General features: G+C 39.6%; 1 protein-coding gene across 4 annotated transcripts in view; it reads left to right on the top strand.

The window, feature by feature from the left end:
- NCOA5 (nuclear receptor coactivator 5) overlaps positions 1-12,093 on the top strand; it is a 37,587-nt gene that overhangs the window by 4,581 nt on the left and 20,913 nt on the right. For 2 of the 4 annotated variants that reach the window (XM_069496486.1, XM_069496483.1), the window contains exon 1: positions 1,344-1,627. The exons of the other annotated variants lie outside the window; for them this stretch is intronic. The gene's annotated coding sequence lies outside the window, so the exon portion shown is untranslated. Of the gene's footprint in view, positions 1-1,343; positions 1,628-12,093 lie in introns of those variants that run through there. 4 annotated transcript variants of the gene reach the window in all.

The raw sequence follows: 12,093 nt of genomic DNA, 5'->3' as shown, positions 1-12,093 counted from the left end.
GGTTATGAGCTAACTGAAGAAAAGGACCTTGCTTATCTTATTCCCCACTCCCCACAAAACCAAGCACATAGTAAACTCTCATTAAATGCTTACTAAATGAATCAATGAATACATCTTCTAGCTTAAATCCACTACCAAATTCAAGGGCATTATTAAGGAACTGCCATATACCCCTAAAACCAACACCATTTTGCCTTATGCTTGGTTATCTTAATAATCTAATTAGCGTGACTCTTCTTATATTTTCAGTTTTAGGACTCAGAGAAGAAGGGATAAGAATGAACATTTGTGGGTTATCTATTATTTGACAGACTTTGTGCCTTTATCTCTAATTTCATACAATCTTATAAAGTAGCAATTTAAATAACTAGTTTGCCTTTGAGGAAACTAAAGTTTCAGTTATGCCCTCTGAGAATTCATATTTTTTTCCATCACAGCATATATCTCAGTTTGCAATTATACACCCAAATGTGATTATTTGCCTAATTCTATCTTTCTGCTAGACTGTACTGTCAAGATAACCGAGAGGGGTCTGCATTTGTCCACCATAGTGCCTGGCAAGTAGGCATATAAGAAATCATAGGGCCACATAGTAGGCGTGTAATAAATATTCAGTGAATAAATGACTGGAGAGAGCCTATGAGCAGGTATCAAAGGAATCTGGCTTCTCATAGTGTTTAAATTCCACAGCTACCATTTTTACCTAGCATGCACTATTCACCAGGAGAAAAATAGACCCCATGGGATCTGAGGATTTTCTTAACTAATAAAAGAGAACCTGATTCATATAGCTATGGCTGTGATTAATAGTGTATTTACAATTGTGTGCGTGAATTCCATTCCCTGTGACAAATATATCCTATAGAGTAAATGAACAATACAACATTTTACATGCTTCACGGTCGACAGTTACATTCTGGGAAATTTGTTTTCGACATTGAATGAATATTCTAGGAAGAAATAAATAGCTCAAGGAGAACCTGTGACTATATCACCAGAAGCCTTTTGCCTCTTGTCAGTGAAACTAATAGAGTACACAGCCTATTTAAATGTAAATTTAAATAAAACATTTTCTCCACCTTTCTGCTTTGTTCTTTGTGATCAGAGGTTACAGGACTGTAAATACTATTCTCCAGTTCACACATCAATAGGTATTTGGGTTTTTTGGTTTTTGTTTTATGCAAGACTAAATCAAAGTATTTGGGGATTTAAATGTTCTATTTCCACAGTTAGGAAGGAGAGAATGCGCTCTGAAAACAGAAGGCCTGACTGAAGTCCTTTTGGGAGGGGGGTGACCAGGCGTGGGACCCAATCTCAGCCGACGACGCCGTTACTAGGGAACCCCCGGCGTTCTCAACCGCCGCCAGAGAGCTACTTCCCCGCCCTCATTGCCAAGGAGATCGACGCCCTGCCGTAAACGCGCGCGCCATTGCGACACTGCCGCGCCTTCCGCTGCGTGCGCGCCCTCTGCCCCCATCTTCACTCTCCGCCTGGCCGCCATTGCCTCGTGCCCGCGCCGGTCGGTTGGTGGCGCCTTTGTCCTACGGCGGGCAGGTGGGCTGACAGGGAGGCGGCAGCGGCGGGCCTGAGGCGAAGGAGCGGCCGGGAGCCCGCTGCTCTGGTAGCGGTGAGTGCCGGGAAGCGGTGGCCGTCCGCTGAGGCGTGCGGCTGACGGGCCGGCGGTTGTGGTGGGGGGGCCCGGGCCGGACTCGGAGGCTAAGGCGGGAGGGCCCGCTCGACTCGCGGCCGCGGCCTCCGCTCTCCGGGTGCGCGCGGGGCTGCGCATGCCCGGTGCGGGGCGCCGCCGCCCCAGGCTCCCGTCAGGCCCAGGCTCCGGCGCCGGGGCGGCCTGTGGTGGACTGAAGTCGGCGGCGCCTCAGTGCCGCCGCCTGTTTGTGCACGAACCGTCGTTAGAGTCTTCGAGGTTTCACTGGAGGGTAGGGTCTCACACCCCGCGCGCTCCCTGCTCGAAATGGTGGAGTCGCTCGCCTGCGGGTCCTCAGCGAGTCGATGGCGCAGTCGGGATTCGAACCTGGGCCCAGACGGCCCGTCTCCCCGGGCGTTCAGCGCCGTGTGGCGTCCGGAGCGCTGTCCCCCGCCGCCGCTGCCTCGCGGGCCGCGATTACATCCTCGAGGCGTCTCCTTGTCGTGTGGCACCCCACCCATTTTATAAACGCGGACCCCGGGCCCCGAGAACGGGGAGAGGAACCGTGCCCGAGGTTACCCCGGAAATTAGCAACAGAACCAGCTTCCGAACCAGCTGGCTTTCCAGTCCCCCGAGGCCGGGCACTTTCCCTTGCGACGGCGCACAGGGGGCCTTTCTTGGGACGGCGTTGCCCAGATTTCAGTCTCGCGTTGCACTTTTATGTCCGCGTGCCATCTGTACTGCCGTTTACCAAATGTTAATCTTCTTCATTTAAACTGACTCTTTTTTCTCCTCTTAGATATATTTGTTTAAGGTGGAAACTTCAGTCACAAACCAGATAATGGGAAGCCAGTTATTTTTCTAATGCTTGTAAAAAAATAAATACCTATCTATTAAAATAAACAGTGCGTCCTTATTCCTCCTGAAATTATTCTGCGTTCCACACTTGGGGAAACGCTGCCCCAAGAATATGGGGTCAATTGTGGTCCTTCTGGCTTTCGCTCTATGCACAGAATTTTCCCCCGAGGCTTAGCAGTTTCCATGAAATGCCCCGGGATCTTTGGGAATGATGATATTACAAGCTTTCTCCTTGTGGACTGTCCTGAACCGCAAGAGCGGTCTGCTCAAGTGCCTCCTCGGTTTTTTTTATAGCATTGTGATGTGGTAGCCACCTGACGGCTCATAAAAAGATGTTTCCGCAAATGCTGGCGGAGCTTCTTGGGTTTTGACAACTCTAGAGTTAATGTTTTCTTTGTGAGTCAATCTGGGTGTGAAAGCTAACTTTGTGTCGACTTTTTGGAACCAGTAAAGCCCACATTTTGCGTTGTGGATATTAGAAATCACTTGGCTGTTTATTAACATCAAATTCTTCCTTTATTCTGGTTTGCCTTTCCTTTAGCTCATCTGTCACCCTCCAGGTGTTCTTCGAAACTTCTGACACATTCTCTTAACCTAAAACTTAACATAGAAACACTGACTTTCCTTGTAGAATATACTAGAGAACTCATATTGCAAGGAATTTTTCTGGGTTTAGGTTGCTCAATGTTGCATGCCTGTGAACACCACACTTTAAAGGAAGTATTGACAAATTATTTGTTAATTAATAGTCCATTCATAACCTCTGTTTATGTGAGTATAGCCGCGGGTTTAATTCATTGAAAGGAAACTCAGAAAAGTCAGCTCAGGCCATTCAAGTTCCCGCGTCTCCCCCAAAGGCTGTGTAAAAAAAATCCTCCTTTGTTTAAAACAAAATCCATATTTCTTTGGGGTTACCTTGGTGTGATCACAATATAGGATCCACATAAGGCTAAAGTTGTTTTCTTCAAATTTGTAAGCAGCAGTCCTGTTTAGAGAAGAAACAAGAGTTTGATTTTACCCACGAGTCAGTTCCAGAACTCCAACAAATGGAGCCTCATCTACCAGTGCTCAAAAGCTAAGAATAAACATCTTTTGGAAGGGCTTTAGAAGTCTGATGAGGAAAGGTTTAATGGTTTGAAATTTCATTTTAAACAATCATTGCAAGCAGTCCATGTCTATGGCCTGCAGATGGCAGTGCCATTGTATATAGTTTTTTACTACTGCGAGAATTATTGTAATTTACTTGTGCTTTTAATACATTAACTGCCGTGTGAGTTGTATTTAACTCATGCTAGTTTTGAGCCCCGGGCCTTGTGAAGCATATGTAACTCACACGTCTCTTTACCTTGGGACCCAAGTGAACTATTTTTCAAGTTGCATAGAACACACACAAACAAAACAATTTTTTTATTAGAAAGGATTATTTTGTTTTCAAAGTTTTTACTCTATTTTCATAATAAAACTCCATGGCCCCAAGGGAAAAAAAATCTTTTTTCCTAGTGTGACAGTGTGTTAAGAATGGAAAATCTTCAGAGGAAATGTATTTAACTTTTCCTTCCCTCTGTTTTACGTTGTTCTCTTGTTTTCAACTCCCCACGTGAGTCAAAACCCACTGTTACTCATAGTAGTAATGATAACATGAAGCTAGCAGTGCACCTGGTGAATACTAACTCATTTGATCCTTCCAATCATCTTGTGAAATAGATAAAATGGCGTCGTATCTTTTATGCATAGAAGGAAACAGTGGCTCAAAGAAGTTAGATTTCTTGCCCAAGACCACATATTTAGTAGAACATATTCAGGACATTATTGGAGATAAAAGATTGTGTGTGCCTCAGCATTTCCCAAGCAAAATTGGGAAATGTTGAAGTACAGTGGTGTCCCTACTCCAGAACTTCTCAGAGATGTTTACATGCTAAATGTATGCAGTGTCCAAGAGAGGAGGATACCATTATGCCTTTCTCCCACTGTCCTCCCAGGAGCATCTTGAGGTAATAGTGTTCCCTAAAACTGACTATTCTTTCTACTACACTGTTTCCTCTCTGTACCTTATGGTCACTAATGATTATCATGTGTTTTTGAGGCAAGTGCTTTTAAAGCTCAGTGTCAGCTTTTTTGTACCAAAATATTTGTCCTGTGAATAGCATATACATCTATCTAGACTTTTGCTTAAGCAGAGTTAAAGTAAAACTGTTTAGAAGTTAAAAGGGCAGTGACCAACAAAATTATTCTCTTTGTTACTTTCATTAATGAGAGGCATTAATGAAAGGATCTGGGTAAGGCCGCTGTCTGAAGCAGCAACACATTAGGGAAATACGAAGTATGCTGTCAGCTAAATATGTAATACCAGCATGCCTGCTGCTTTTTAAATGGTGGTTTTATTATCACCAGATATGAATATTTATAGGAATGGTCATTTTCTTTCTTTATTCTATCACTTAAAAAAACAGATACTAGGTCAACTGGACCAATTTTATGTTAAGAAAATAATTCCCCTCATAAGAATCAGAACTTTTCGAGACCATGGGACTCTTTTCCCTTTATTTCATGTTCAAAACATTGTTGCTGGCCTGTATAAAAACCAGGCAACTTTGGTCAAGTATCAGGGTAGCTTAAGTTGCATTTACAAAACAGTGTCTTATATCTTTAGCTCAATAAAATATCTTAAGTGGGCCCTGGTTTGGATCTGGAATGATTGGATTTCTGAAGATCAGGTTCATCCTGCAGCTAGTGGGCAAGATTCTGAGAATTTTGAATTTTAAGTTATTTGGCTTTGAGTACATTTAATTATGTAATTGGAGATTGACATAGTATTAACATGTATTTAGGGTCAGGGATGATACAAAAGTTTATTTTAAATCTTTTCTCGAAAATTATTTTTGATATCCCCCCCCCAAAAAAAAACTAAGAAAATGTGATTTTCAGAAAACTTACTGCTATAAATGTATAACTGAACCTTTTGCAGCCTTTGGGAAACTTAAGGACAGCATTTATCAAAATCTGTCCCCAAAAAACTGCATCAGAGTCACCAGAACAGTTTCTTGGAAATACAGATTCTTTGATGCAGTTTGCTGTCACTCACTCCCAACTAACCAATCTCTGGAGATGGGGTCTGGATAATCTGCCTTTCAGGAACCACCCTGGAAGTTTTTATGTGCATTAAAGTTTGAGAACCCTTGATTTAGTAACTCAGAAAATGAGTTTTCACTAGAAATAGAAAGTTGAAACAAATTATGGTATTTATCTAGTCATATCCCAGATTACTAATTGGAGTTGACAGCTCTAGTTTATGGTTGAGTTTACATTAATGAGTTATTTTTAAGCAAGACCTTAACTATAAGGTTTTTTTTATTTTCATAATTTGGGCTAGAGTTAATAGGAATAGTTAGAATATCTGTGGGGTTTTTACCTAGACAGGATGACTCACGCCTGTAATCCCAGCACTTTGGGTGGCTAAAGTGGGAGGATTGCTTGAGGCCAGAAGTTAGAGACCAGCCTGGGAAACAGTGAGATCGCATCTCTACAAAAAAAATTAAAAATTAGCCAGGCTTGTTGGTACACACCTATAGTCCTAGCTATTTGGAAGGCTGAGCCAGGAGGATTGCTTGAGCCCAGGAGTTTGAGGTTGCAGTGAACTATGATTGTGTCACTGCCTTCTAGCCTGGGCAACAAAGCAAAAAATTAATAAATGAAATAAAACTTGTAAAGTGTATATATAAAAAAAGAATATGAAGCTTTTAGTATTTTAATTCCTTTCATTCACATCAGTAGGATGCTTTCACCTTCTTGACAAAAAAGAAAGCAGATCTACGAAGATTCCATGATCTGCTGATAAGCTTTAGATTTGTTCTGCTTTGTTTTTAGCAATGTGGATGTGAAATTATGTGTGGCCGTTTTTCTCTTTTTGCAAAGAGTTGCTTATAGATATGAAAACAAAATTCCTCAAAGAAAAAGCAGTTTTAACCCCTACCAGCAAAACTACTGACAGCTCTGCTTTGCAGAATGTAGTTGGAGAAAACTTCAGTTGGCAGTTTCCCCTTCATTAGGCAGAGAAGTAGATAACATGCTATCAAGAAGTGGCAAGCTCAGTGGTTACTATTTTTCCTGCCTTTTTATAACTAGGCAATTGGAAAAAGAAGCTTTAATTTTTCAGTTAAAATGATCAGATGAAATTGAAGAGAGTGGTAGACTGCATACTCCTCCTTTGCAAGAGGGGCAATGACCCTGTAATTGTATATTGCTTTTATTAACCTTAGCAGTCTGGAAACTTGCGTTGATTATTTCATTTCCCTTGGAGGTAGCAGTGTGATTATCCTTTTTGTATTGTTTTCAGACATTATGTTTTTACAAATTTTAGCCATTGTCATGACATTTTCTTTATTGCAGATAATGTTTTTGGTTTATTGCCACACAGGGGTTCAGGGATAATTTCTAAATGGAGGCCCTGAGTATGTATTATGATTTATGATAAGGTAAGGGAATAAATAGATACTAGAATAGTAGTTCCCAAATACCTGCCAAGAATCACTTGAGAAACTTGTTAAAATACAGGTTCTTAGGCTCAGTTCTCAGATTCTAAAAGTTTGAGACAGGATTTTGATTTTTACTATCTTTCCAGGTAGTGCTGATGTATCTTCATTAAAGAAATGTAGGGATTGAAAAACATATATACACACGTACATGTGAATGAGGGGAGGAAAGAGGAGTTTAATGGATATAGAGTTTCAGTTTTGCAAGATGAAAAAGTTATGGAGATTTCTTGCGCAACAGTGAATATGTTTGGTACTACTGAACTGTACACTTAAAATGGGTAGGATGATAAATTTTATGTATGTTTTTTACTACAATTTTTTTAAATGTTTAAAAAAAAATGAAGAAGGTTCCATGGCTGTTGATGCTAGATATTTTAAAAAAGAAGAAGGGTAGTTTGTTGTCTGTTTTCTTCCTGAACAATGGATTGAACTAATAGATTGGTGGCTGTTAATTACTGATTCCTGTGGCCATCAGTCCATTTTATATCTCTTTATTGATAGTAAAATCATGACCTTTTAAATATTTTCTCCCCACCTGTTCCCTTCAGTGTCAAATCAATGATCCTTGAATAACATTGCTATAGTGGGCAGTATTTTTAATGTCTTAGGTTTAAATACTCCCTCCCCCCTTTTTGGAATAATATACATGCAATAAAGCTTCATTAATTTGGCTTCACTGAGACTTTTCTTTGTGATAGTTCGGTTCATAGCCTCCTAACAGGCTCTCTTGCCACTAGTTTCTTCTTTTTCTGTAGTTTTTTGTAATCTGGATCTAGTTTAACTCTGGCTTCATCTGTCATTCCTCTTTCTTTTCTTCCTCCTATCCCTACGTCCTGTCCCCAACACTAAACTTCTTGTAGTTTTTCTAAGGTATATCCTTCAACCCCAGGGCTAAGGACTAGTACTGGTCCATGGCCTGTTAGGAACCAGGCCACACAGCAGGAGGTGAGCTGATGGCGAGTGAGGGAAGCTTCCTCTGTATTTACAGCCACTCCCCCCATCACTCACATCACTGCCTGAGCTCTGCTCCCCAGGTCCATGGAAAAATTGTCTTCATGAAACTGGTCCCTGGGGCCAAAAAGATTGGGGACCGCTGCTTCACACCATTCCTTTACCTTTGCTGGAATGACTTTTCTCTTTCTGGTAAACTCCTGCTCATCCCTCAAGACATAGTTTATTGGCTCTTACCTTCCACTTGCAAAAAAATATATGTATATATCTAGTTTAAATGTTACTTTTAGGCCTTTCCTGCCTCTTTCCCCTTCTCCTCCCCGCCCCCCCAACATTCTTCCCATTCTCCTCAGTTCTGCTCCTCCCCTGCAACACACATGCACAAAGTTAGGCCTCTGCCATAATCTCACTTTAGATTATAATGTAATTATCTCTGTACATGTGCTTCTTTCCTTTATTAAACAGTGAATTCCTTTACCCTTGTCATTTCCACATCTAAGGCCTAGGATGTGTGTGACATGTAGTAGACATTTGACAGATGTTCAGTGTACTAATTGTAAGCTTTCCTTTTCAAGTTCATTACTTGCTGTCTACTTGTACAATTGAGTTGAAATTTTGCCTGTTTTAAATCTTACTTTAAATTTTCTGTAGCTTAGACTTTACTAGTTTAGATTAGCTCAACCTTTGTGGATCCAAAATAGTGAGCTTTTTCTCTTAGCTCATTTATATCCTTAAATCAATATAGATAACACAGGCAGACTATCTATTTTATCAAGGAAAAACATGTTCAGAGAAATCAAGTGACTTGACTAAATTCCCCAAAGTAGGACTACAAGTCAAATTTGCTGATCCCCAACCAAGTACTCTTTCCTTCAAAGAGTAAAAATTAGAAGGGCAGGAAATTGTCAATAGTGAGTTTTTGTCTGAAGAATTGAAGTGAAAAGAACACAGTGACAAAACCCAGAAACACTGTAGTTTGAGGTGATAGAAATTGGAGTGGTAATTGAATAAGTAGGTCCTGCCCTCTCAGGTGTCTCTGGGGCATTTAAACAATGGAATGTCTAATATAGACTGGGCCTTCTCCATATTTTATCAGCATTTGATCAGGGAGTCCTAGCAAGAGTGTTCTAAATGGAAACTGTCTTTCCACTCCCTGTTGGAGGCAGCATAGCATAATGTTTAAACAATTTGGTGTGAGAAAGACCTGGATCTGAGTCTCAGCTCTGCCTCTTGATAATCATGTGGCCTCAGATTAGTCACTTTCTCTAAACCTCAGATTTCCTTATTTGCAAAACAGAAATCATAATAGTACTTCAAGAGTTGTAAAAGAGTTGAATGAAATATACACATAATGTTTTTTACAGGCTTGGGTACAAAGTAAACATTTTGTAAATATAAGTTATTATTTCCCCCATTCTGTTCCCAGGAATAATATTCTATATTAGTTAAAGATGATAATTATTTTAATTAGAGAATTAAGGAGATAAATATGATGAAATGTGTAGTATTCAAAGTGAGCTTAAAGGGTTGATTTAGAAACAGAGAAAGCATAGCATTCTCTTATCCCTGTAACTCATTACAGTATCCCTGATGTTACAATATATCATCAAAGTCTCTTCATAAATATAATTTAGTGAGAAGTCCTGTGATTTCCCCTCCCAGTTTAGACGATTTAATGTGTGGTATCTGCTGCCTTGTCAGTATGGTTTTCCAAGTGGCATTATCTTTATCAGCATGTAATTCCACTTTCGTAATTCCTGATTGTTAGTTGGTTTTTAGCTAAGCCTTTTAGGGAGTTTTATTTCATTTGTAATCAGTTATTAAAATTGTGTGTGGGCTTCTGGCTTCTTTCAAGCCAATGGTGATACTGTCAGTAAGCATTGTGGTTCATTGCTGTCAAAAGACAAAATTACAACAAATTTAGTTTAAAGACTTTAATTAGCTTTTATTGGTGATTCTAGAATCAGGCAACACTTCATTCTATAAAATAAAATGAGTGTTCTGATGAGTTTAGTGGAAAAGGTTGGCTTTATAGACAGAAAAGTGGGCTGAAGAAAGCAGAAACAAAGAAAAAAAGTGCATTGGTCATTTCAAAGTTACTTTTCTTGTAAAGGGTAAAGTAGAGGGGACTTCCTTATCATGCCAGCTAAAACTGGCCTGTTTGGGGGTTTGGCTACTATCTCTATCTCCTGATTTCTCAGAAGGTCATATAAAGATTTTGGTTTTGTCTTGGTGGTATGGAACTTGAGCATGAGTAAGTCCATTTTTGTTTGGTCTGTTGTGCCTTCTGCAGGACTTCAGTTCAAACCAATAGCCTCCTATAAATTTTAACACTGCTCTTGTTATTTCTAGTCCTCGTTGATTTCTATTGCTATGGCCTGTGAAGTATAAAAATTGGTTTTAAGGTAAAAAGAGTTATCTATCTTATTATAATTAAAAAATAGATGGAGCAAAACAGTTCTTGGTACTATGAATGAAACATGCATTTTTATTTATAACATTCAAGGACCATTGTTTGAACCCTGTCTGCCATATTAGTCTATAATAAAATTGTAGATTAGATATTGTATCTTTCTTTGGGAGTTCTTCACCCCATTCTTCTGTGGTTTAAAATGGCTCTGCCACTTCCTGCATGTTTCCTAGATTATTTTCCAGTTTTTTTCCTTTTATGTAAGTGCCTTGAGTTGGTGCTATTTTTCTTGTCTAAAAATTCTTAACTGAGAAGTGCTTTTAACTGTTTCCAGAAGACCACTTGGAAATTATAGGTATTCAGGCCAAGGTTAAGCACCTCATGGTGATTATGATGATTTTGAATGGCATTCATATTGCTAATATAATTAACAAAATATAGAAGTGCCACCAAGCAGAAGCGAAGACACTAAGAGAGACTCTTTTCTATGCAGAGGAGGCATTCCATCTTTCCCTGAAAGAGACTTCCAAGTTGCCGCTGCCCTCTTGTTAACTTCTCTCCAATCATGGTTTCCCATCTGATGTCCAGAAAGAGCTCCAAATTGTCTTTCTACTTTTTTCTCTTCTCCTTTACATTAATTAATATCATTTCTATTTCCTTAATGTTGATTTTTACATCTCTGTAAGGATTTAGGAAGAAAATAATCTGATTGAACTAATTAATACAAAAGCCCCTTTACTAGTCCCAATATTTGCATTATCAAAGAAAAGAAAAACTTATTTAAATGAATCTCCTACCTCCAATTGACAGATTTTCAAATTCTGTGACAAAATATTAGAATGGGCAAGATTTTTCTTGCCTCCTTAAATCTTTGCTCTACTGGGATGAATGAGCTCCCTGAAGTTATTTGTACTTTTGGTAGCTTCTCTATTCTTGCATTTATGAACTCATAGATTTTCCAAAAGTTCTGTATGCACATGTTAAAATTTTGGGGGTGTATGGAGATTGATGGTTATGTTGGTGGTTGTGTTTTCACAACTGTCACTGAAAACTCCCCAACCTGAGCAATTCTATTGAATAGAAATGAGACTTTAGCAGAAATTTACAGGTCTCATTTTCTCCATATCTCAGCCAAGATAGAAGTTTAAAAAACACGTATAGGAGTAAATAAATAAACATTTGACTTACCACGATAAAAGTTTGCTAACCCTAAAATTAAGAAAATGGTCTAAAAATTCTTTTTTTGCAGAATAAATGTCTTCGTGCCATCCAAATATAATTGCTTTGGACTACTCAATGAAAATAACTACTAGGAGACAAATTGCAATCAAAATGTAAAGATATAATTGTGAATGTTCTTTAAATCAGCGGTTCCCAGACCTTTTAGGCACCAGGGACTGGTTTCATGGAAGACAATTTTTCCATGTTCGTGGTAGGGGAGTGGAGCTCAGGCAGTGATGTGAGTGATGGAGAGCTGAGCTGAGCTCTCTCTGCCACTCATCTCCTGCTGTGCCCCCGCCCATCGTGGTTCATGAAAGACAATTTTTCTATGAAAGGGGGCAGCTCTGTGACCAGTCTGTCCCTAACCGGCCTGGGGGTTAGGGACCGCAACTTTATATAGTCCTTCAAGGAATTGCGAAAAGATTTCACCAACTTCCAAGTAAAATATTTATATCCTTCATTCTAACTGGAACCAG

This window comes from Eulemur rufifrons, chromosome 20 (assembly GCF_041146395.1).
Source record: "Eulemur rufifrons isolate Redbay chromosome 20, OSU_ERuf_1, whole genome shotgun sequence".
In the NCBI taxonomy this organism is placed as follows: domain Eukaryota; kingdom Metazoa; phylum Chordata; class Mammalia; order Primates; family Lemuridae; genus Eulemur; species Eulemur rufifrons.
The sequence above is the reverse complement of the archived record's forward strand: the minus strand, read 5'-3'. Positions and strand labels throughout refer to the sequence as shown.